Raw genomic sequence first — 27108 nt, 5'->3', positions numbered from 1 at the left:
ATTGAATCCTCTGGACATCTGGCTCTGTTGTTTTTCACATCCGTGCTGTCTCTGCTAACCCGTTTCTACATTGGAACCCCATTATGCACATTGGCCAAAGTCACAATCTGTTGCTGCAAAATTGATCTAAATGTAGGCCAACTTTGTTTCAGCATTTATCCAATGACCAAGAGGACCCTCAATCAGGCCTCAGTGCTATATTTTTGCTACCCCTTCCATATTGGAATTGAAAGCCCTGTTGTCACGGTGTGAGGGTTATAGAATGATTAGCATCCCCAGGTCCCTTGGCTCCCTTGTTTGTTTGAAAAGTGCAAGAATAAAACAACCATGCAAGAATAATGAGCATCATATCTGATTTCAGAAAGCCTATTAAAATAACAAATCAGAAATGTCTCCAATAAAAATTGCTGGAGATAAGAATCATGCAAAGACTGGCTCTTTTGGAGAGAAGAATGTATGCTGCTGTGGGGTTTTGTTTTGTTTTTAATGCTGAAGTTTCTAACGGCAGATTTTCTCTTTCATTTAACGTTCTCAGAATTATTTAGTATGTCTGATGTTTTGTATCAAACTGCATATAAAATGGGAAGAGAAGAAATTCTTGTGCTGCAGAATCATCCCATCGGACACCTTTACACGATAACGTCATGTGCAGATTTCCCGTCAGTCCTGAGCAGGCAGCATGCCACCCTGAGAGCCTGGGTCCTTTCCTTGAGAGCACTTTATGTCCAAAGCCCTTCACAATCATCAACCCAGACATCATGAGAAGTGGCACAACAGCTTTGGGGCTACCTCCTACAAGTCCAAGGGCTTCCCAGGTGGCTCAGTGGGTAAAGAATCTGCCCGCAATCTAGGAGATCCAGGTTCAATCCCTGGGTAGGGAAGATCCCCTGGCGGAGGGCCTGGCAACTCACTCCAGTATTCTTGCCTATAGAATCCGATGGACAGAGGGACCTGGCGGGCTACAGCCCATGGGATAGCAAAGAGTCGGACACAACTGAAACAACTGAGCACTCAGCACCTACAAGTCCAAAGGAAAATTCTTTGGCACTGGGCAAAGTGAGATTATTTCTGAGCTCCAAATTCTAGAGATGTCCCCTTTTTTTTTTTTTTTTTTTTTTGATGCAAGGTGATGACTAGAAGGGCTGGAAGCAGATCAGGGCAGAGAATAAGCACAAACCAGGTTTGAGGGACTTGTCAAAGGAGAAAAGGGGAGGCCAGCTCTGCCTTCAGATCCAAGGGCCATGTTTAGGTCCAGGAAAAGGAGAAAGGGTAAAAGGTCAAGAGTTACTGGGTAATCACTGTGGTGGAGCAGGAGAGGAGGGAAAATGGAAGCAGGAATCCTAGGGTTCAGGGCTAGTGTCCCTAATATCTTTCTTACCATAGTCAGCTCACAAGGAGTGGGAATGAGTCCTGCTGATCTAAAAGCCCCATATTCTGGAAGGAAACTTTTAAAATTATATACAAAGGGCCCTGGATTGGATACTCAGCACGGATAATGTTCCAGAGAAGCTGCAATGGCTACTCTCATTCAGAAGTTGTCATATTTAACTTTATACTTCTAGTCTCCCTGATACAGCTCTGAAAGAAAAATGTGATAAGTAAATGAGCTTGGATAATAGAAAAGAGCTTTAAAGAGCATGTTTAGGGCTTGAGTTGAATAAATATTCTATCAACTCTTACCTAGGTTAATTGTCCCCATCATTGACATTTTTGACGTTTCTGCTTCAGAAAGGTATGTGAGCATAAACAATCACATCCTTTCTGTGCTATAGACTGAGAGTGAATGGAATTACCAGGTGTGCAATTTGAGAGCCAGGGTCAGTCCTCAATGGGTAGAGGCCAGAGAACCGCCCCTTTCCCCCAGTATTTCTATCCCTATGGGATCTGTTAAAAAGGAGCACTGAGGGCTGTCTTGACAACACACAGGGTTAAGAGATGTGTACAGAGAAGGGAAGAAAGGCTGGAAGTCAGAGAAGAGAGGCTTTATATTCCTATCTTCTGCAGTCAGCCCCAAAGAAGCCTGCCACTGTTATTCCAATTTCCCTCTCTTCACTCTTACCTTTGAAAGTGAAAGTGAAGTCTCTCAGTTGTGTCTGACTCTTTGCAACTCCATGGACTGTAGCTTACCAGACCCCTCTGTCCATGGAATTTTCCAGGCAAGAGTACTGGAGTGGGTTGCCATTTCCTTCTCCACTCTTACCTTTGAGGAGCATTTATCTTTGTCAGCCAAATTCTGGCATTTTTGATATTGAATCAGAAGTAATAGGAAAAGCCCAGAGAGTTAGAACTAATCTTAGCCACTTGTATCTTTGGGCCTTGGTTTCCTCACCTGTAAATAGGGAAGGATAGATAGGGCCAGTGTTTCTAAATTACATTCTGTAGAAACTTAATTAAAAATATCCAGGAAAAAGTATCACAAGTCAAACATACGTTGGAAACAATGAGTTAAACATATTTAGACCAGCTCGTTATCTCAAGGGCTCCTGAGAGTCTTTGAAATTTAGCCAATGTAACTTGGGAATTTCACATTAATGTTTCCCAAAGTTGTCTGATTGTTGTTATGGGCTAAATTGTGTCTTTCTTCAAATTTATGTGTTGAAATCCTAACCCCTAGTACCTCAGAATGTGACTGTATTTTGAGATAAGTTCCTTAAACATTTTAAGTTATAATGAGGTCATTAGGGTGGGCTCTAATCCAACTTGTCTGATATGTTTAAAAGAAGAGGCATCAACCTCTGTATGATTTCACTGACATGTGGAATCTAAAAAATAAAACAATGAACAAACATAACAAAACAGAAACAGAGCTGTAGATATAGAGAACAAGCCGGTGGTTGTCAGAGGATGGGGCGGCTGTGGGGAAGGAAAGAAATAGATGAGGGGAGATTAAGAGGTAGAAACTTCCAGTTGCAAAATAAATGAATCAGGGGTATGAAATGTACAGTGTGGGCAATGTAGTCAATAAATATGTAATATCTTTATATGGTAAGAGGTTGTAACTTGACTTGTTGTGGTGATCATTTTGAAACGTATAGAAAAATCGAATCGCTGTGTCATGTAACAGGAACTAACATACTTTTGAGGGTCAATTATACTTCAGAAACAAACAAACCCATAGAGAAAGAGCTCCAACTTGTGGTTACCAGAGATGGGGGTGGGGGATAGGAAGGAAATTGGATGAAAGTGGTCAAAAGGTACAAACTTCCAGTTATAAAATAAGGAAGTATTACACTAGGGATATAATGTACAACGTGATAAATAAAATTAACACTGTTGTACATTATATATGAAGGTTGTTAAGAAAGTAAATACTAAGAGTTCTCATCATAAAGAAATTGTTTTCTTTTCCTTTAATTTTGTATCTAGATGAGCTTATAGAAATTTACTAAATTTATTGTGATAATCATTTCATGGTGTATATAAGTCAGATCATTATGCTGTGCACCTTAAACTTGTACAGTATGTGTACAAGTCAATTATATCGCAATTAAACTGGAAAAAAAAAATGGAAGAAGATAAAGAAGAGGCAGTTAGGACACAGACACATAGAGAGAAGATGATGTGAAAGACATGGGGTGAAGACGGGTGTCTGCAAGTCAAGGAGAGAGATCTCCTTGACACAAGAAACCAACCCTACTGATAACTTAGTGTTGAACGTCTTGTCTCTAGCAACAAAATTAATGTTTATTCTTTAGGCCACCCAGTCTATGGTGTTTTGTTTTGCAGCTCTAAAACCTAATACAGTTGTGGAATCCTTTCTACGGAAGATCTCTCTTCTGAACAGGTTTCTTAGTTTATACTTTGGATAAATCCTGAGCTAGATGTCCAGTAAGTTTTTGTTTTGTTTTTTTCCCCAGCTCTAAAAGGCCATGATTTGTTGAAAAATCATGTCCATCAATGTAGGCCACCATGTAATTGATCTGTTAAGAGAATGTATTTTCCGAGAGGTCAGAAAAGTTAGGGATGGTGTTGCCTGAGTTTGTAGTTGGGCTTCATGAAGCTGGCAGAGAAGAGGGCTTGGAAGGAAAGGTAGGCAGGGAGGGCTACAGGGGATTCTAGCAAGTCAATCATTCTCCCAGAGAAGCTGAATTCACTTGTCTTTGCAGAGGCCAGAATGCACATATGCTATTTGTTGTTGTTGTTGTTAATCCTAGTCATGAGCACCAGAGCTTTTCCTTGGACGGTGGCTATCAGGTAAAGGAGGACTATATCTTATAGGCTTGGGAGTTTTGCCACCAAGACCTTCATCCACAGGTGAGCAATGAATAAGACATTTCAGATGCTGCAGAACACAGATGGTTGAAAGTTATTATTTTTTTTTTTTAAAAAAAGAGAAACTTGAATTCCCTTACCTTCTCTCTGTGGGAGCTTTCTTCATGCTTTGAAAATTCACTGCAGGAATAAGGGAGACTTGGGAACACTGGAATTTCTAGGTCCAGAATCAAACCTTCACAGGATGACTGATGTAAATGGATTACAGTGACATTTATTCCCTGTGGGACATCAGAGCTTCGTATTGGCAGATCTAAAGAATGGGAAATATACAAGGAAACAGAACCAAATCAGGGTGGACATTGACATGTGCTGCTCGATGCATTTCCTATTGGTGTTTCTTTCCCCTTCCTTGAGGTGACGCCACAAGGAAAGATAAGCCAGTTTCCAGATGTCTGACTCAGAGTTAGTTTTCACTTACTGAAATAACTTCTTATCAAAAGTAATTTTTTTAAAGCGTGTTTTATGTATTTTCTCAGTTGGAAATCTGGCCAGATAATCAGACAGAATTACTCTCTTCATTGGCTGTGTGGAAAGATCTTGTTTCCAGCATGCCCAGGGCCTCACTGATCCTAACGGCACATCATAAACTCTACCATTCCCCTACGCTGGCTTGTCCTTAAGGAGGACAGAAACTCCATAACAACATTAATGCAGAAACTGGGAGCAAAGCCCCGTGGCCGAGACTCACCCAGCCAGATTGCACTGCTATTTTTATCCCCCGAGCTGAGTGTATTGACAGAATACAGAATTACTTTTGTGATTAAACGTGGCCAAAAACCTTGTGAGTGTTAATCTCTGGAAATCTGTTACAAATTGGATGGCAAGCACCAGCAAACTGCTATTTTTTACATCTAAAAATAATTCTCAGTGCTCTTGTGTGTAAGTAATGTGGCAGGAAGAAAAGAAATTTTAATTTAATTGGATTGAGCGGTTCAATTTTTAGCAGTCAATTCCTAAATATAATGGTGGGTATGGTTCTCTGAAAGCCCCCAGATGGAGAGAAGGTCAGGTGCTGAGGGGATCAGCAGAGGCCCCAGCAGTTATTTGCATTTGCACATCTTAGTCAGTCTGGCCCAGAGAGCATGGCTCTGTAATCACAAGTCCTCCAGTTCCACTGTTTTTGAGAATTTATGTGATTGTGATGAGAATAGGATCAGATGTGAGCAAAAAGGTGATGGAGGATTCACTGACCAGGTACCACTGTTTGAACTAGTGATGAATGTATGAGCCATACAAAGCCAGTATTGACTCCGTTTCCTCTGATTTCCTTTGGAAATCAGGCTCTTTTAGTTCTATCACAGAAAGTTACAGAGTTTCCAGCCAGGATTTATGTGGAGTGGCTGGTGCCAAACCAACTAGAGCATAGTCATCTCCAGACCCAGTGAGACACTGCAATCCTTCAGCCACCCAAACCCAGGCCCTTCAAACGCCTTTTAGAACACTCACTCCAGAGCTCAGTCCTACATCCACTCTTCATTCCCTGTCCACTTCAAGAAGCCCAGCCACATGTGGGCTCAGTTTCCTTCTGGCTCGGGTCAAGACCATAAATACTCTCAGGACTACTGATGTCTTCCTCCTCCCTCTTTCACCACATCCAGTATGCCTGGTCCATATTCCTGGGTCTCAGTTCTATTCCTATCATACTTCAGTTCTATGCCTTCATTTCTCTTCCAGGTTGGGACCAGAAAATCTGCCTAAATTTTGCTAGCCTTCTCTCTCCAGAGCTGGGAACCATCTTCTCATTCCATCTTCCATCAGGAATCCTGCTCAGTCTGGATAGACTATGTTGGGGTCTAAGGATAAGGACCTCCATGGCCAGAACCTTCTGATGTTAGGCTTGATCTGTCAGATCACACCCATAGGAAAGCAATATCTTTCCAGGACAGTACAGCAGTGAAAGCATGGACTTTACAGTTATCCTGCCTTTCCTGTATTGAATGTATTTTAGGGCTTCTAACTAGTTGACAAGGGCAAGTTTTTCTTTATAGAGTTCCAGCTAATAATTGCATAAGGAATAGTGGAATTTGAAATTATGCTTTGGAACACCCTGTGAAACAATGAGTTTCTTCTAGGCAATGATCAATGTTCACTGAAAGCATTAAGTAAAATTTTTATGAAGAGTTTTATAATGGATGGATCAAGTTGACAATACCTGATTTGACTGATCAATCTTAAAGGCATTAATGGAAACACAGCCAGACATTATCAGCCTTCTGATGCTATTTAGTGGGAAGTTCATAGCCATACCTATGTGGTGTCCCTTAAGAAAATTGAACCTGAATCTAATCAAACCTTTTGTTGTAAATACCAGTTTACAAAATTACGGGGAGAAGAGGAAAATGTTAAATGATATCATGTGGACTCATCAAATCTAGATTGTGGGGTTCTACCACAGGGTGAATGACCCAGTTTCTTAAAACAGACAATAAAGACAAACAAACAAACAAACAAAAACCCAAGGGTTAACTGTTATAGATTTTAAATGACTTAAGACCATATCAACCAAATGGAACATATGGGTGAAAATGCTTTGTAAATGGCCAAGTTGTTAAACATTAGGTATTCATAGTATGACTGTTGCCCTATCTCTCAGCTCCAGATTCTTAAGTCTGGTAAATCCATTATCAAAATAAACCTCAAAAACTGTATACTTTACTAACACATATATATGGTATTTAGTTAATCGGTAAAGATAACCCTGTATGCGAGACATCAAAAGAGACCTAGATAAATAGAACAGTATTATGGACTCTATGGGAGAGGGCGAGGGCGGGATGATATGGGAGAATGGCACTGAAGCATGTAAATTATCATATGTGAAACGAATCACCAGTCCAGGTTCAATGCATGATACAGGGTGCTTGGGGCTGGTGCACCGGGATGACACAGAGGGATGGGATGGGGAGGGAGGTGGGAGGGGGGTTCTGGAAGGGGAACACAAGTACACCCATAGTGGAGTCACATCAATGTATGGCAAAACAAATACAATATTGTAAAGTAAAAAAATAGATGACTAAACCAATTTAATAAAAAAAAAAACAACTGTATACTATATTTGCCAAAGCTTGTGTCTGGAATATTTGAAGGACTTCAAACAGATGAGGAAAACACAATTTCCTAATGGGCAAAGAGAAGTCATGACAGACAGGTGATGTAATACCTAGCTTGAATCATTAAGCAATGGCAAAACTGAATGTCTAATCGGATTGTAAGATCTAAACCTTCCCATATTTTTAAAAACCGTCTGGTCACAGAAAGATTTAGCTTAAGCGTGTATACATACCCATATGTACTCACTTTAAACAGTATGACAATGTTATATGCTTATATATGTACACACATATGTCGACAAAATTTACTAACATATGTTCATATATACACATACCTTGAAGCAATGAATAGATAACAAACCTTTTCGTTTTTCTCTCTCCCAACTAAAAGCTCTCATAGTAAAACACTGACTATGAGACACTCATGGGAAATAAATTCATCTGGATACATGAAGAGTTCAAAACAAATCAAGATTTTATCTCTTCAGTTGCTAGTTTTAGTTGTTGTCTTTCTGAACAGTAACCTTTCTAAAATATGCTTCATCATTTCCCGCATCTTGAAAAGAGAATTCCAAATACCTCCTTGGGGCTGTCATTAGGAACATGATTATACTAGGAAATAATATATGCACAGGAATATAGGTGCTGGCTGTTTTCCAATATGTGGTATGAGCTCAGTCCCCTGGGCTCTTTGGATTCTTATTTCTACATTTTATAGCATTTATTTCTATTTCTGTGTTTCCACGTGAGTCTGTAGTAGCTACTTTCTAATCCCTTCTAATTGCTGCTTCCAATCTGTTTTATAACCAGATAATCAAACTCATTGATTTGTGGACAAAATAAGAGTGGAGAGGCTCTGCTGAGTGCCTAAGAGATTCTTTTGTAGGTAAAGTGCATGACCTTGAGCATCTGGACTTTGTGAACATTATTTTACTACTAAGAAGCCTTTTTTTGTTGCCTATCAATTTCTTAACTCTGTTTCACATGAGTGAGAGAGTCTGCCTAAAAAGTGATTGTTCAGAAACACAAGATAAAAATGTATCCTTGGAGTGTACTTGAGTTGGAGGTTTCCATTAACTCCTTTTAGGAAAAATATGATTTATTCCCACAGAAAGTGAATACTGCTTTTCTTAAATTCACAATGAACCTCTATCACACCATCATACTGAAACCCAAACTCAGATTATAAATTACCGTTTTAAAGCAAAGACATATTTATCTTCCTGAGATCTTAATAAATTCATTGTACATACTAAGACCCCTGACAAATGGAAGTTTACAGTGACTATATTTAGAACTCTTTCCCATACAAATACCTGGCAGTCATATGAGCATTTAATACTCTTGAATGCTTTTCTGATTAAAGAGAATTTTCCAGACCCAGCTGGAGTGATGCTCAGATACAGTTAGGGTAGGCCTGTGAAATTGATTTTTATGAAGTACCAGATTGAAGTGTACTACTCTAGCCCTCTTGCCCTATATGAATCTCACTTTCTCATTCTCTCCTTCCTCGAATGTATGAATCAACCTAGGTCCCCAGTGTGATTACCACATAATGTCCTCAATCCCAAACACTTTCAATTAGATCTTGGGTGCCCTCCATCCATCCAAACTGGATAAATAGTTTAAGTGCTTGGAAATAACCAGAATTCTTCAGGTTCTCCCCATAATATCCACTAGTGATTTCTGCTTCATCAGATTGCAGTGATCATCCCAATTACAACAGGCTGACCTTGTTTCTTGAAATCTGAAGTGGAGTCTCTATACTTTAGCGTGTGCATGGAGCAATGGACTTACGGCTTAAGAGCACTGGATAGGTAATCCCAAGGCTTTTCTGAGCTCAGCAGCTCAAATGCACACAGACTCATGACTACATTACTGCAGAAAGGAAGTATTTTCCTCTAAAATGAGATGCCCATTAGCACATCCTCATAGAACTCTTTCTTCTCCTCGAGACTGGAGAGATCACAGGAGGAAGCTCAGCTGATTTTAATAACACCAATATCCCTTTTTTTTAAAAAATGACATTTTTAATTGAAGTATAGTTGATTTACAATGTTTTGGGTGTATAGCAAAGTGATTAGTTATATATATATATATATACATACAAGTATATATATTTTGGGGGCTTCCCTGGTGACTCAGATGGTAAAGAACCCGCCTGCAATGCGGGAGATCTGGATTTGATCCCTGGATTGGGAAGATCCCCTGGAGGAGGGCATGGCAACCCACTCTAGTATTCTTGCCTGGAGAATCCCCATGGACAGGGGAGCCTGGCAGGCTACAGTCCATGGGGTCACAAAGAGTCGGACATGATTGAGTGACTAAGCACAGCACATTATATATTTTTCAGATTCTTTTCTATTATAAATTGTTACAGATATTGAATACAGTCCCCTGTGCTATACAGTAGGTCCTTGTTTATTTTATGTATAGTAGTGTATCTGTTAATCCCAAATTCCCAATGTATCCCCTCCCCCAAAATTCCTTTTAATTATGGTGAAATTATGGTGAAATCTAGCTGCTATTACAGCTTCCCAGTTGGCACAGTGGTAAAGAATCTGCCTGCCAATGCAGGAGATGCAAGAGATGTAGCTTTGATCCCTGGGTCGGAAAGATTCCCCAGAGTAGAAAATGGCAACCCATTCCAGTATTTTTGCTTGGAAAATTCCACAGACAGAAGAGCATGGTGGGCTAAACAGTCCATGGAGGTCACAAAGTCAGACACAACTTAGTGACTAAACAACAACAACTAGCTGCTATTAATATTTGAGTCAAACTGATGTATAATAGCCACTATTCACAAGTTCTTTCTCTTAAAAGGACAAATATCTTTATGGCAACAAACTGTTTCTGACCCAGGAAAAGAAGAATTCTCAAAGCATATCTTTTGTGTCATTTGCTTGCCTCTAGGATATTTTGCTTTTACTCATATTTTAATGAAGTATCAGTGGGGATGGGTTATAGAAATAGGAAAAGCACAAAAGTATTCTGTCTTCAGGATAAAGAATATTCTCATTATTTCAAATTCAAAAAGAATTTGCAGCCTACTCACGTGTCTGCATATATCATGCAAAGTTCATTGAATTTACTTTTTAAGATCTATAGAAAACTCAGATCTGGTAGAGTGATTTTGGGAGGTTTGAGTTACCTCATTCAGAGCATCTTGGTTAATGAAAAGTCTGACTTCAGAAGAACCAATAGGCATAGTCTTGACCCACTGATTCTGAAAACATATATTCTTTCGTTGATGGACTAGTCTTAGGACTACCCTTGAATATTAAAGACTAAACAGTCTATATTAGTATGATCTGATTTCAGGTCGACAACAAGAAACAATAAAGTGTGGTAGTTAAGTCTAAGGCCTTAGATTCTGATACACCATGGTTCAGATCCAGCTCTTCCATTCAATGTTGAGTGACCATTGGTCACTTTGATACTTAACCTCGCTATTTGCTTCACCTATAAAATGAAGATGATAAATAGTATACATGAGTTTAATGCAGGAAAAAACACTCCAGGTATTTCAAGAAGAAATGGATCTAATACAGAGAAATAGTGCCCACAAAATTGGAGGATGGACTGGAGCAGTGGAATCACAGGAGCCACAGGTGGGCCATAAACTTAAAGAGCATCCACCATTGCTGAGTTCTAGAGGCCACAAAGTTGCTGTTGCTGGGGCCACCCCTGCATCTCACCCCAATAAAACTGGTGACCAGACACTGAAGTGTGGAATTCTCTGGGGCAAACACTCACAGCCATCCAACTTTACTTGACTAGCACTAACAATAGCAAGCAAATAGTCACCACTTCACTTTCACCTTCCAAATCTGGGGCCATTGCCTCTCACAGGTTCTTGCATCCAGAATTCTAGCTTCAAGGGAATCTAGGAAAGTAGTTTTTAGATCTCCTAAATGGAGTAGCCACCATCATAGTCAACAAAAGAGTCTGAAATGCAGTACTTGGATGCAATCTCAATGGATGGAATCTCAATGCATGAGTTTGAGTAAACTCTGGGAGTCGGCGATGGACAGGGAGGCCTGGCGTGCTACAGTCCATGGGGTTGCAAAGAGTCGGACACAACTGAGTGACTGAACTGAACTGACTGAACTGAACCAGCAATACAGGAAGGTACCTAGAAAGAAATGGGAATGATGCTAAATGGCAATAGACCGCATCCTAGCACAGGACACCGCCCTCCTCGGGTTGTTACCAAGATTACACGAGACCATATGGGTGAAACACTTAGCACAGTGTCTGGAATATAAAGAGTACACAATACTTATATGGCTATTTATATTTATGTGGTTATTTTATTGCTGAAATTGAGATACCAGCTGGGCATTGAATGCCCCTTACTACACAGTTCTTCCCTAAAAGCAGGGACAATTTTCCAGCTCAGTTCATAGTTGTCCAAGGGTCTGTCTCAAATTTTTCTCATTCTCTCCTGGCCCCAACCCTCCTCAGGCTTTCCCCAGTTCCCAGTTTTACCCTATCTTTATCCCTCAACATACGCTCACCTGAACAGGTATTCTCTTGTTCTTTACCAATAGGGTTCAAATTATTAGCAACCAACCAGAGAAACAAATGAAAAGCGATCCTTCTTTCTTCTGGTTCAGTTCAGTTCAGTCGCTCAGTCGTGTCCGACTCTTTGCGACCCCGTGAACTGCAGCACGCCAGGCCTCTCTGTCCATCACCAACTCCTGGAGTCTACCCAAACCCATGTCCATCGAATCAGTGATGCCATCCAAGAGAGCTTAATCTTCAAACATTTTCAGGGTAAGGGGAAATATTCACTTTTCATCTGTCTAATGCAGGAAAGAAGAGGGAGAAAAATAAAATAGTTACTTATCTGTATTGAAGAAGGCAGAAAGGTCACATCCTGACAAATCTCAAATTGTTAAGTATTTCCAAGGTTTCAAAATCAGAATTTTAACCATATTTTTCTCTCTTAAGATTATAAGGCCCTGAGATCATCAAGAGTTCAGAAGATATATCCCAATTCAAGATGGTAAATTTTCATATATGATTTCCTCCTTGCTGTCTCATGATTTGATTGGCATGACAAAAGTGAACAAAAATAAAACTATGATGGTACTAAAAACAGGAGTATCATTAGCAGATCAGAAATTTTTAAAATAAATTTCCTGAAGAGAAAATCAATGGGGATTGTGTGGACAGATAGATTGGAGCAGTAGGAATGAAACCTGGGATCTGTACAGAAGAAGGGTCAGGGAGAACAGTTGGAAAGTTGTTCCGGCAGAGCAGGGAGCTGTTGTTTTGTGTTTGTTTCTTTTCGGCAGAGCCAGGCCTTGGCACCTGCCTCCTCCCTTCTCTCCTCCTGGCCAAAGCAGAGACCTGCAGGAAGTAATGGGAGGTCTTTTTGGAAAGAGACATGGCAAGAGGCAGAGGGACCCCGAGGGTACTCTAGGAAGAAAGAGATGAAAGCTCTGTCTAGAGGGGAACACACAGAACTTCTCACACCTCCAGCACAAGTATAAAGTCCACTTTGTCTTAGTAATTGTAGAGATGTTCTCTATCCATGCTTCCTAAATGGAGGTGATTTGTTCACATGACCGCTCCATTTTCATGGAATCCATAGTCAGCCCAACCACAGCACGAGAAGCTAGAGAGCAGACAGTCAAAGGACCCCTGTATACTAACATGGCCCTTCAAAGGTCATCAGACGTTAGAGGAAAACCAACAGCATGGATTAAGAGGAAATGTTAAGGTTAAAAAAATAAAAAGAAGGCAGTGGAAAAGGAAATAGGGAAGGAGAGGAAGGGGAAGGGGAAACAAAGACCTATTCTGGAGAAAACAGACACAGACACTAAACAAGAATATGCTGCTATGAAAAAGGAGCAATGATAGAATAAAGATATTTTTAGAAATGAAACATTATTACTAAAATAAAATGATTTCTTAGAACGTTTGGAAGGATATCACCTTCCAAATACACAAAGAAATGTAAAATATGAGAGAAAACAATAAACATGGCAGATTAATCTAGGAGCTCCAACTTTCTATTCATAAGAGTTTTAAGAAATATATAACAGAAAATTAGGGGGATAATTATTTTTGAAAATAATACAAGAAAATTTTCCAGAGTTGAAGGTTTTGGAAAATTTTATTCCATCAGAAACACTGCCAGCTTAGACCGACTGAGACAGAGAGAGGATGACATGAATGTTGTCAGACACCCATATTGTAACCTTTACGATCTTGTGATTTTTATAATGCTGTTATTTCTGTGATCACCTTAAATACAGGTTTTATATTTTTCCTTTTAAACTCAAACTTAAATAAGACAGTTTAGATACACCCAATGCTGTGAGTTTTATTCCTGGGACTCTGAAAAACACCTGCCTTTCTCAGGGATACTATTGACTTAAGGATGCTTCCCAAAGGCTGATGTCACCTCCACAGTTTACATATCAATCATCTGTGCCTGCTCCATGGTTTACTTGTTTTTCTAGTTGGAAGAAGGGTCCCCTTCAGATCTGTACATATTTACCTAAATCTAAGTGAAACCAGCTCTTGCCTTCAATGTTGGGTGGCCTGACCTGTAACCAGTTCCAAATCTCTCTAGCTCTTCCAAATCTTGCCTTATCCTTTTGGCTTTACTGTGTCCCTTCAGAGAAGTATTTCAGGGTTTAGACTGAGAGATAGTTGAGAAAAAGCACCCTGCATCCCAGCTGGTTCTGAACCTCTGTTCCATCACAGGATTCAGGCATTCTAATCCCTCTAATGAGTTGTAAATTTCCTGGCAGCTAGGTTGCTTAATTAATCCTTTACTCCCAACCCCCAACTACAAAAATAAATTAAGCCCCAGAGATGCTGAACGAGTATCGAAAATGTGGAACAAATTTCCAAACATAAAAATAAAGCCAGTCCAGCGATGCTGACTCCCAGGCCCACATTCTTCTTAATGGCTGTCACTTCACAAGGCCAGTAAGGAGTTTTGGCACTTCAGGAAGCCAACGTGCTGGCTTGTTGGCCATCTGAACCTCATACTCACTGCCACCTGCAGCTAATGCATCACATTCTTTCAGGTCTCAGCCTTGAATAATCTTTTTTTAAAAAATTTAATATATTTGGCTGTGCTGAGTCTTCACTGCAGTGCTTGAGCTTCTCATTGTGGTGGCTTCTCTTCTTGTGGTACACAGGCTCTAGGTGCTAAGGGTTCAGTTGTTGTGGCTTGTGGACTCTGTGTGGGCCAGTACTTGTGCACTGGCTTAGTTGCTCCACAGCATGTGGAATCTTCTTGGACCAAGGACTGAACTTGTGTCCTCTGCTTTGGCAGGCAGATTCTTAACCACTGGACCACCAGAGAAGCCCCAAATAATCTTTTTTAAATCAAGATGTAAAGGGTTACGTTGGAAGAGACTGAGACCCAGAGCTGCAATACTGATGGCTGGGAGGATGCTACACCCAATGCCCTTTGCTCAGCAGGGCATACTGGCTAAGGGCTTAGACTCTGGACAGGCAGCCTTGAGTTAAATTCTTGCCTCTTATTTTTAAGCTGTAAGATTTGAGGTGAATCACCTAGCTTCCATGATCCTCCTTTTCCCCATCTATAAAATAGAGGTTAGTAATAGCATCTATTTCATAAATTTTTTTAATGAGGATTAAATGGAATGATGGTTTTGTATGCATATAAAGTAGCTGGCATATATTCAAACTGAATGTCAGCTCTCAATATCAAAATGTTATTTTTGTTGTTATTACAAGCGACATACTGATTAATCAGATTGACTAAATCACCCAGGAGAGAGAAGTAAATGCATAAGCTCCTATTAGAAAGAGGGAGAGTTAAATCCAAAAATTGATCCCTTCAAGGAGGAAAGCACCTCAATGCAGATGGTTTGGAAAGAGCACTTGGTCATTTGGATCACACCCAACTTTCCTTTCCATAATCACAGTGACTTTGCATGGGTCATAACAAGGACAACCCAAATCAAAATTGAGAAATACCAACTCTAGCAAAAGCCAGGGGAGATAGCTCATTGCACTGAATGCCCTCTCAGGGGTTAACCACCCTGGGGGCAGAGCAAACAGCACAGCAGCTTCCCAAGCAGCTATTTTTATTTTGTGTTTTGAGCATCTGACTCAAGCAGGGTAAAAGTGTTCATTTTCTCACTTGGAAAGTTTTCAAAACACCAAAAGGATTAGGTCAAGAGGGAAATATACCCACTCCAGCCAAATCTTTTACAGTGGTCAAAAAAAAAAAAGCCAGCAAAAAATTTAATCACAAATCTGCTTCAGGCAATACATGGACCCATTCAGGGGAAGTTGTCATTTGTTTATCAGTAGCAAACAGCAGCTTCTTGCAACCAACAGCAGCTGTCACCCTGCAAAAGGACATCTTTCCATTTTCATGAAGAGCAATGAAAAATTTTAAGGCAAAGCAAATGACAAAATATTTGCTGCATTTATCTGCCTTTTGGCTGTTTTTACCCTGTGCCAGGCACATGCCTTCCAGACTTCCCAGACAACATCTTATTTTTTAGCCAAGTCTTGCTTTGCAGCCAAGGCACAAGTCTTGTCATTTACATTTTACAGACAGAGATGCTGAGACCCTAAAGCCCAAGTCAGGTGAACAGAGTAGGGCCAGGCAGAGCCAGAAGCTGCATCATAACCACCCCAAGTCCCAGGGGAGAGACAGTGGCCAACAGGGAAATAGAAAAGCACATCAATTCAATGAATGCCAACTTGGGGCAGGACAAAGTCGTATATGTGGTGACCTAGAAAAATATACAGCCTAATGGACGCTTTCTTCCCCAGTGGAAAAACTTGACATATAATGCTCATAGCATCATCTGTACAAATTGTGTTTTTTCAGCTAAAAATAAAGCATGAGAGTCTATGTTTATTGGTGCAGGTTACTCCCCATTAGGGTTTCCCTGGTGGCTCAGATGGTGAAGAATCTGCCTCCAATGCAGGAAACCTGGGTTCAATCCCTGGGTCTGGAAGATCCTGTGGAGAAGGGAATGGTAAACCACTCTACTATTCTTGCCTGGGGAATCCTATGTACAGAAGAGCCTGGCAGGCTACAGTCCATAGGGTCGCAAAGAGTCAGACACGACTGAGCAACTAACGTACACACACTGCCCATAATTCCTTTTTTACATATTCATAATCTGGGTAATATTTTCTACACATTTCTGCCAGGATATGGAAGGGTTTATGTGTTTTTTTTTTTTTTCCCCATCTAGGATTACTATAATTATTTTGCTAAAATACCAGAACCTACTCATTAATTCATTGATCTTATACCAAGTTCATGCTACAAGGCACAGGCCTAGGAACGTGGGGACACAGATAAATGAATCTTAGTTCCTGCCATCAAGGGATTCAGAGTCTGTAGGGGGGAACTGACATGGAAACAAGTAGGCAGATTTGTAAAGAAATATCCTGGGAGTTGTGGGCCAGGAAAGGCTTTCCTCTCTCTTAGGCACCCTTAGTTGTCTCATTTTGCCCTCTTCTCTCTGCCCTGTGTCCTCTGCCCAGGTCCCCGTTGGTACTGCTATTTCTTTTTACATCTTCTCATTGCACTTCAGATCAGACCCTCCAATATCCCTTAAAGATACTATTCCAGGCACAGAAGACAGGTTTGTGCATATAATACAGATTTTTCCAGATGTCTTGCTTATAAGCAGTGCTTTCATAGAGTAAATCATTCCTAATTCTTTAAAGCTAAGCAACATTAAAGTCATTATTTTTCCTGGAACACATTCCAAAGATTATGATCTATGAAGAACACCAAAATGAGAATGGATCCCTAAGTTTGTTTTGTTGCTAATGTTTATTCGTCTGATTTGTGGAGTTGATAGGTAAGCCAATGCCCTCCTCATCTCTGGACTGAGGATGTGCTGACAGCTGCATCCATCAAGCAAGGTGTCAGAGCACAGTGCTTCACAGAGGTTGTTAAACAGAGGTCCAGCTGGCTAACATTTCCAGGAGATGAGAAAGAAGAAAGTTAATCTTAGTGCCCATAGAAAAGTATTTCATTAACATGGCAGAGAAACGGATATAGCAGTAAAATCTTTAGTCACAGGAATTAGAATTTAAAGACAAATCTCAAACATATGTCTGTATTTCTGCTTCTTTTATGATCCTGGAATCAATCCCTGCTAGAAATACATTGATAAATAATCAGCCAACAATGGTGATATCACTGAAATATGGATCCATCTTCATTAACAAACTTAAAGGCTATTTGTGTCTGTAACTATGGGGCAGAGCAGATAGAGGAGATGTAATTCCATTTGCACAGCTTTACTCATCCACTGAGGAGCTGGACTGCAGTTGGATGCCTTTAACAATTAGGGAAGGACAGTGGCCATTCACACAGTCACATGAATAGTTTGATTGGTGATCATTTTACTATGCCTTGAAGATTTTTAAGCACATGAAAACATCAAATAGACATATTTTAGAAGCTAGGTTTCGTATATTTTCTTCCTTTTCTTTCAACACCTTCAACATCTCTGAACAGTTTTAGACCTTTCTGAGTTTTAGATCATCAAAGTTCCTCAAGGATAAAGAGAAGTTCCATAAGAGCATGAGAGAGACTCACAAAACAACCTCTTCTGAAGTCCAGTTCAGGGAGACAGCTTACCTGAACAGCCTCCTTTGTTTGAAATCTTGGCCCAGAGAACAGCTTCTAGAATGGAGCCAATGCAAAAATAATACTAAATGGCCCCCAGTCGGCAGGTGGAACTGCAGTCCTTGGCAATTTGTGCTTTGTGGGTATTCTCTAATGATGACCTTTGTTCATTGCTTTAACCAGAAGGATTATCATTCCCTTTGTCTTCGCTGTCCTCCTTTGACTTTGCTGAGTCATTTCATATTGTGTCATGGAACTCTGTGCTGCAGCAGGAGACTAAAATGTAGCTCTAAGTCCTTTGTGGCTGGCTGGCAGGTTACTTCATCTAGGGGCAGGCTGTCATACCCAAAAACCACAGTAGTAGTGGTGGTGGGGGAAAATAGATTGTCTGTTCACAGGGCTAGTCCAGATCTGAGGGTGTAGCTAAGAGTGGACTTCAGCCTCTCAAAGTGTTTGAGGGCTCTGAAGTGCAGCCTCTGCCCTCTCCTGGTCGAGAAAGACTCCAGGTATCCATAGTCCATCTCCAAGTGCATCCTCCTTCCCAGAAAAGACTCCAAGTCTGCATACTGTATCTTCAAGTGCACCTCCCCACACTCCCCAAGAAAAGGCTCCACATGTTTATATTGCATCTCCTCCCCTCCCTCCCCAAAGCTCCAGGTGTCCACGTTGCTTCAGAGTGACAGTGGTGACACCCAGAGCCCTTCTGTGATCTACCTGTTAGAGCTCAGAAAGAGAAGAAGGTAACTCCCCATCTCACACCTGTGCCCGGACTAATGATGTGGAGAGGAAGGAACTCCCAAAAGAATGGACCACACTTTCCCCAAAGGCAAGCATCCTCTTCTAAAGAGAACCTCTACTGGAGTCTATGTCAGTGTGAGGTAGTGGTTGAAAAAGTGATACATTTTTACACCTCCCTCCTGCAAAAGAGGAATTATTCTAAAGAGAATTTCTTGTTGCTAAGATGGGGCATTGGATTGATTCAGGTGGGAGAATGCTAATTGGTAGGAGAAGGCCCCTAAATTATTCTACACAATAATAGGAAGGAAGAGACTAAGAAAAACTGGTGGAGGGGTGGGAGGACAGAGGAGAGAAGGAGATGACTAAGGTGGAGATTTTGATGAAGTTTTGCTGTGCAGTGTATGATGTAATCTCTTTTCCATCTTGCCATGAAACACCTGTAAAATCAACATTACCAAATAATGCCTTTGCAGTTTTATTGAAGATGGAGGAGTAGAATCTGCAGAAGGGCTCAGTCTTTGAGAAAGTGCCTGTGAGTAATCCAGGACCACCAAACAGGCTAAGCCTGAGCTGGACAGAATAATACAATTAACAAAGGGTGAGGGATGCCACTTGGGTCCCTTGTTGCAGTGGCCAATGGCCAAAGTAATTTTCAGGTGACAGGGACACTGTCAGATGAGAGACATCACAAAGTTCCTGGAGAAATGACATCTCTCAACCACCTCTGCTACTCTGCCAGTGATCTGAGAGCAGAAGACCCTCTCAGGCTTAAAGCAACACTTCACAGAAAGTGTTTGTCTTTTTTAAGACAGTTTATTAGCTCTAAGGGCTTCTCTGGTAGCTCAGTGGTAAAGAATCCATGTGCAATGCAGGAGGCACTGGTTCAATCCCTGAGTTGGGAAGGTCCCCTGGATAAGGAAATGGCAAACCACTCTAGTATTCTTGCCTGGAAAATCCCATGGACAGAGGAGCCTGGCAGGCTATAGTACATGGGGTTGCTAAGAGTCAGACACAACTTAGCAACTAAACAACAAAAATTATTAATAGCTCTAAGTGTGACTCAACTCAGATATTTGCTTAGTGGCTCTCTAAGTGTGGCCCCTATACCATAACATCAGAATCACTAGGGAACTTGACAGAAGTTCCAATTCTCAAGCCTCACTCAGATCAACTGAATCAGACACTTGGAGGTAGGTCCCAGTGACTTGGTTAAGTGGGTTCTCTGGGTGATTCCAGTACCCCTGACAAGTGAGAGGAACTTCTTAAACAAAGATTCTCAATGTTTTGTGGCACCTGGACCCCCAGTGGAGCTTATCAAATACAGAATCACAGAGTTGCTGGCACAGACACCAGGGATGTGGCTGTAGGTCTGAGGTAAGCCTGGCACCCTAGGTTTAACAAGCTGTGCAGATGGTTTGGATGCCTATCCAAGTCTGAGAACCACTGGCATAATGGGCTCCTGGAGGAGGAAATGGCAACCCACACCAGTATTCTTGGGCGGGAAATATCATGGACAGAGGAGCCTGGCAGGCTACAGTCCCTGGGGTCGCAAAGAGTTGGACACAACTGAGAGACTCAGCAGTACAATGGGCTAAGAAGAAATTGAGCCCTATAGTCTGAAATCACAAGCCAATGTTGGTATCAAATTAAACAACTAATAAGTTACTAAGAAACAAGCCCATGGAAGGTAGAAACTTTGGAGATCACACACAGGGAAGAATTCTTCATCCACCAGCCCAAAGCTCCACCCAAGAAAGCTTAAGCAGCTTTGGGATGAGTGAGGGCCCCAGGAGCGACCCAGAGACTCACTTGTGTTTCCCAGGCAAGAGCTATGGTCCAAGTTGTCCCATCCAGATAGGGCCAGACACTGTGTTTTCTCCAGGCAGGATCCAGAGGTCAATTGCCCAAAGAGGAGTCCTCAGGATCTCCTTGGAGCTTTCATTAAACAGTGCAGGTTACCATTCCTGGGCTCCACCCGGTCTGCTGAATTGATTTGTGGAATTGAGGACCAAGAATCTAAATTCTTAATGAGCTTTCTGGATATCTCTGTCCACATTCAAGTTTAAGAAACACTGATCCCCAAGTCTAGAAAAATGGGTATAAAAAGTCTGGTTAGCATCATTTACATTTTCGTAAAAGGCAGGGAGAATCAGTAAAGCTCTAGGATCTAAGGTTGTGTGACCTGAGTGGAGTAGCAAAGTGGATCCTTGTTTCAAGTTCCCACCTTAGGAAGCACAAAGGGTCATTGGCTGTAGGTGAGGTCACTTATGAATTGTTGTTTTCCATGTGTAGGCCATTCACTTAAAATCTGAGATATGTACTATACAGTACTCCAAGTATATTCAACTTAAGATAACTCTGCGGTAAGAGTACTTGTCTGGTATCTAAAATATTGCCAAGAGTGCTGAGAATGGAAGAAATTGCCTAGCCAGCAATATACCATAAAATTTCCTGGGGAATTTGCTCTGATATAGCTCTAAGTATAAGATTTCCCATAAGATTAATTTCCTCATTTCTCATTCTTTTTGTTAATTCCATTTTCCTTGTGATGTCTAGTTGAAAAACCTCTTATGTAATTAAAAAGAGGTCAACAAGTACATATTTTGGGGACAGCAAGGAAGGGGTAGAATTAGGGAAGCTGCAAAATCCGCCTTCCATTCTGCAGAGGGTGTGAGAGGAAGAGCAATGGGCGAGGAGTCAGGAAGGTGAGCCTGTCTCAGGGAGGCTCCAAGAGTGGCTACTGGGAGAAACTGACAAATCATCTCCATGTTATTCCATCAGGGTCCTTCAATTGTGCTGTTCATTCCACAGTTTAAATTTCTATCATGATTGAAACTATTTTAACAGTGGGTGTACTAATATACATGTCTGTCCATATGCAAGGTTTCAGAAGTAACCATACACCTTATATATATTGTTTCCCCTAAATATTTGCAGTTCTACTTCTATAGTATAGACTTGTAATGTCTTTTTAAAAACCTATTCCCCCAAGCACAGCTTCGTTAGAAGTCAGCTGGCCTTCTGACTAGCATTTCAGACTCTGATTATTACACCAAAATCCATTAAGCACATAAAATCTCTTATTGGAACCTCCAATTAAACCTCAAGTCTCATAAAAGAGAATGGAGTGATTAGAGGAAAGTGATCTAACACTGTGCCAAGTGTCAGGAATACTAATGCTGGGGATATATGCAGTGCCTTTTGTCCAAGGAACTAAAAGAATTTTCTAACCTCTGTCTAGTGAAGTAGGTTTTGATTCCTATTTTGTTCATTAGTTGACCTTGCCTATGTCTAAGTTTCCCTACTTATAAAATGTGGATAAGGAAAACTGCCTACCCCAATACCCAGAGATAATGGATATAAATGTTTTACATAGTGTCAGGGGACAGTCATTTTTGCCCTAGTAGAAACCAAGATATGGCTGTTCCTTTATGTTTAAGCACCTAGATCTTGTAGTGTGTTCAGGGGAACCATTTAGGCCTAATAGGGTATTGGTCAGCATTCGTGCGCAGCAGGGCAAGAGTCCTCACATTTAACTGTGTCTAAGAACCACCTGGAGATCCTGTTTAAAATGCAGATTCTAGGGACCTGCCTTCAGAGATTTTTATTTAATGGTTTTGGATTGGGCTGAAGAAATGAATTCTTTCAGAAACTATGTGTGGTAGACACTTTTAAACACACAAGGGGAAGCAAGGGAACAGACAGACAGAAACCTGCTCTTGGTGTATCTGCATTTGTAACAGGCCTCCAGATGATGCTGAGATTGACACTCTCCCAAAGGCCATACCTTGAGCAGCAGCACACCTCAACTGGAGACAAATCTCATTTCTGCCATACTGATGGAAGTTTAACACATTTCCAAACTCTGATTCTTCTTCTTCTCCACTGGTACCTACCCCTTGACCATAACCTTCTAGAATCTTTTTATTTAGGAACAAAAGGCCCTTTTGGACCTTCTTGTCAAGCTTGCATGCTGTAAGTTTGTTGCTTAGAACTTAGTATCACACATCATTTGCACTGATTTCTCAAGGGATCTCCTTAGAATCAACATCTTTAAGCAGAATCAGGAAACATATGATTGTTCCAGGGACTCTGGTAACAGGAATGATCACAAATATGTCTGATTTGACCTCCTAGGGTCAGAAGACAAATTGATTTTGTCTGGTTCCAACCTAACCTAGGGGCTTCCCTGGTGGCAATCTGCCTGCAATGCAAGAGACCCAGGTTTGATCCCTAGGTCAGGAAGATCCCCTGGAGAAGGGACTACCCACTCCAGTATTCTTGCCTGGAGAATCCCAAGGACAGAGGAGCCTAGCGGGCTACAGTCCATGGGGTCGCAAAGAGTTGGACATGACTGAGCTACTAACACTTTCAACTTTTTTTTTCAACCTAACCTAAGAGTTTACTTTGAATGGAAATTAGTCTTGGGCTGGACTTACTCCAAGTCATTTCATTTTCATTTCTATGTTATAGAATTTTGAAATGGGGAAAATTAGCTTTTATTAATGACCTACACTTCCTCTGGAATGAAGGCTCCATTCTGGAATGCAGTTGATTAATTTCTCTAAGTCCTTTGATGCATCAATACTAAAGATATATTGGCTTCTTAGCTGACCCAGACCAACAGAGCAAATGAAGCACAGATGGCATGGCACTGCACTTAAAAAGTACTCTTTTTATGTGCAAATCTACCTTTAAAAATATCTGTTAAGAAGCAGAGCTGAAGTATAAAAAATTCATTTCACTCTAGCAAACCTAAAGTGCCCAAAGCTGAGAACAAATGATTCAGTGAGTAAACTAAAGGTAGAACAAAGCAACAAGGGCAAATGAAACTTTATGTTAGTGAAGAAAATGAAGAACTGAAAAATATCTAATAGATTTCAGGTTCATTGAAAAATGTATCTAGGGAGATTTCTGAAGTAATATTTCATTTCGTTCATATTTTATTTGTTATTTATGTCCTGCTTCCTTCCCCAAAGGATTTGGTCTGACTTTTTTCCCCCTCCTTACCTGGTGTAAGATAACATTGTAAAGGAAAAGCTGACATGATTGTCTCTTCATCTTCTCCCTCTTCTTAAGTTGTTCAATCACTTAGGAATTTCAGACAGGATAAGGAAAGCACATTACTTATCCAGTAATAAGTTTTCCAACACCTAGTATAATCTCTGTCATTTTAATAGCTAATTTTTTTTCATCTTAGAGGCCTTCCCCAGCTCCCCAAAACTATGAGTCTTTGGGTATGTATTATGTTTGTAATTGATGACACAGGTAAATGCCTTGCTTTATTCCCGTTTTTAAAAAATTAACTGCAAAACTTTTAAAAAGAAGTCCACAATTTTAGGCAATGATTTTTCTTTTCCAAGTCCTTCAGGTCTCATGCCCCTGCATACATGTTTTACATGCATCTATGCAACGGTTTCACTCATATTATAAATATTTTTTTCACTGTTACATATTTTAACTTTAGAAGTTTAAAAGTTGCCATTTTTAACGGTGACATAGTAGTCCAGAGAGTTGTTCTTTCTTTATAACACAGGAAAAAGAAGGGAGATATTTGAGCAGATGGCCACGACATAGTGCGGGAAATGAACTATACCACTGTTATTTATAGCGTCCTACAGCATTAATATTCCAGGGACAGAAGTTTCATATCAAAGAGCGTATTTACTGGGAGGGTTTATTTATCAGACATGCAGAAGACGAGAGCTGTCTTGGTCTCAATTTTGTTTCAAAACCCTTCTTTATTCATTTCCTGTATTAAGATCCTTCAATGGACAACAAGTTCTGCAAAAAGTAGAGAGAACAGCGGAAATGAAACAACTCACCCCTTCCTTCTGCCCAGTGGCTGGGAGGTGAAGTTTGGGTGCCTTCTGACACCCTAACACAGACACACCCCACTTCAGGGAAGCCACCGTGTAGAGAGCACAGCATACAAGGCAGAGTGTCGTGACTGTGAGTGAGTCCTCTGCAGAGGACTCACTTTGTCCTTGTGTTTGTGGACGTGAAACATTTTCATCCATAAAAATGAGGACATAATACTAGCGCTTAACTCCCTAGAGTTGTCGTGGGGATTATATAAAGAACAGGGCTGGGCACATGGTAAACATCATGTCAGTGTTCATTATTACCACTACTTTTCCACTCACTTTTGAAGGAGAGCAGAGCAGAGATCAAAGTGCCAGGTCACTAACCAGGCAGCTGCCGCATCAATAATAGTAAAGGGCAAACTATCCAGGGCAACCCTGGCACCTTTTTCTTGAATCAAGTTGTTTTACAAGAATTTTAACCCAGAGATAATAGCTAAGACTTTGTGTGTGCATTTTAAACTCAGAGTTAAAGAAAAATCCTGGAAATTTAGACTTAGTTTCAACTTCACACACTTTGTCTGAACAAAGACAGCATTTAGTGGTTCAAGACTCACATCACCTTTACTAGCTGCCATTTATTCATTACCTACTACGTGCCAAGACTCTATCAGCACTTCATATATCGGGTGTTCCCAACAATCTTACGGGATAGTGTTGTTGTTGTTATTATATGTCCCATTTTACAGATGTTGGAACTTGTGGCCAGAAAGATAAAGTGATTTGCCTAAAGCCAGTGGACTCAGAATTTGGTATTTAAATTCAGTTCTGTATAATTCCATTTATTCTTTTTTCACTGCACCCACTCCTGTGCGTTGTGATATGTACACAAAGCTGACAAGTCCGGGGGTGGGGAGGGGCTGGTGTTGCTGAGTAAGTAAACTGGTTAATGCCCACAGTTGCTCTGCTGAACTTTCAGTCTTCCCACACATCCTAGGCTCAATCCCAGCCCTAAAAATCCCCCTCTATCTCCCCACACTCACACCTGCATTTCAGACTCAGCATCTCTGCTCCTGACCCTGGCCTGCAAAGGATTCTCCATCCTGATAATGAGAAGAGTTCTGTGTAGTTGACATAGAGATAATCAGATCAAGCCTGCTGGCTCTGGTCCTACCTGTCTATCACCTCCCGCTCCGTTCTCACATCTGGTGACCTTCTGTCTCACCTGTATCTCAGCAGCCCACTCTTTTCTCTCTTCTTTTTGTTGAAGAGCAGGCTTTGTGGTAGCAAAGGAGCATGATGGAGAGCCCCTCCTCTCATTTCTTCTTAATCCCCAGCTGGCATTGGGCACACAGATTCCTGATTACACTCAATGAAGTGAGAATACACAGACCAACCACGGGATGAAAGCTAGGAAAAGGTGAAATGAGAGATAGGCAGATGACTCATACTGAGTTGCTTTCTGGAACCTCAGGCATAAGAGGCTCTCACTCAAGGCCCATGCTAAGGTCACATGCTCAGTGTGAACTGCCATTAGGGGCTGAATTGTGTCCCCTCAAAATTCATGAAGTCCTAACCCCCAGAACCTCAGAATGTGACCTTATTTGGATACAGGGTCATCACAGACGTAACTGGTTAAGAGGAGATCATACAGGAGTAGCCTAATTTGATGACTAGTCCCAGGTGGTTCAGGGGTAAAGAATCTGCCTGCTAATGCAGGAGACACAGGTTCAATTCTTGGGTCAGAAAGATCCCCTGGAGAAGGAAATGGCAACCCACTCCAGTATTCTTGCCTGGGAAATCCAATGGACAGAGGAGCCTGGCGGGCTACAGTCCATAGGATCGCAAAGAGTAGTACACAACTGAGCGACTGAGTAGGCAGCAACATGTAGCATGACCTATGAAAAGGGGAAAGTTGGACACAGATGTGCTCTTAGATCACCATGTGACAATGACAGAAGAGATCAGGATGAGGCTGCTACAAGTCAGGGACCAAAGATCACCAGCAAACCACAAGAAACTAGGAGAGAGGCCTGGCGTGGAGCTGTCCTCATAGCCCTGAGAAGGAGCCAACTCTGCTGACAGCTGGATTTGGACTTCTAGCCTCCAGGACTGTGTGGAAATAAATTTCAGTCAAATGAGTCCCCCAGTTTGTAGGACTTGTTATGGCAGCCCTAGGAAACTACTAAGCTAGAGAGATAACTGAAGGAGTCATCTGAAAGCTACTGCAAACCCCATTAATGGGTCAGGTGGGTGCTCTTGGAGTCAAGGTTGTGGGAGCACTGCCTGAACAGGCTACAGATGTGGTTCACAGACAGCCCCAGTCCTTCCCTGAGGTTCTCTGGAGACAGTTCTAGGCTAAGACTAATTCACCCTCGCCAGATGCCACAGACCCTCTCTGGTACCTGCCTGTGGGGATGGAAGATGTTAGATTTTAATTAAGCACAATGTTATCACCACCGTAGGGATACTTTATGACTTTCATGGGCTTTTGGCACTTTGGTTATCGTGAGCTCCTTCCTCCATTAAAAAAAAAAAAAGAAAAAATATTTGACAATGTCAGGGACTCCCCTGGCAGTCCAGTGGTTAAGACTTCATTTTCCAACGTAAGGGGCATAGGTTCAATCCATGG

General features: G+C 41.2%; 2 long non-coding RNA genes across 2 annotated transcripts in view; one reads left to right on the top strand and one right to left on the bottom strand.

Annotated features, from left to right (window-relative positions):
- Positions 1-27108, top strand: part of LOC145513373 (uncharacterized) — a 285374-nt gene that overhangs the window by 173095 nt on the left and 85171 nt on the right. The gene's annotated exons all lie outside the window — the stretch shown is intronic.
- On the bottom strand, positions 1096-20757 carry LOC145513378 (uncharacterized). The gene is made up of 3 exons (XR_014059343.1): positions 20482-20757; positions 11846-12133; positions 1096-4525 (listed from the first exon to the last, which is right to left on the bottom strand). It is a non-coding gene; the product is annotated as an uncharacterized LOC145513378 (long non-coding RNA).

Source organism: Giraffa tippelskirchi, chromosome 7 (assembly GCF_054371585.1).
Source record: "Giraffa tippelskirchi isolate mGirTip1 chromosome 7, T2T-mGirTip1v1.2.pri, whole genome shotgun sequence".
Taxonomy (NCBI): domain Eukaryota; kingdom Metazoa; phylum Chordata; class Mammalia; order Artiodactyla; family Giraffidae; genus Giraffa; species Giraffa tippelskirchi.
This window is presented reverse-complemented; position numbering and strand designations above follow the sequence as displayed.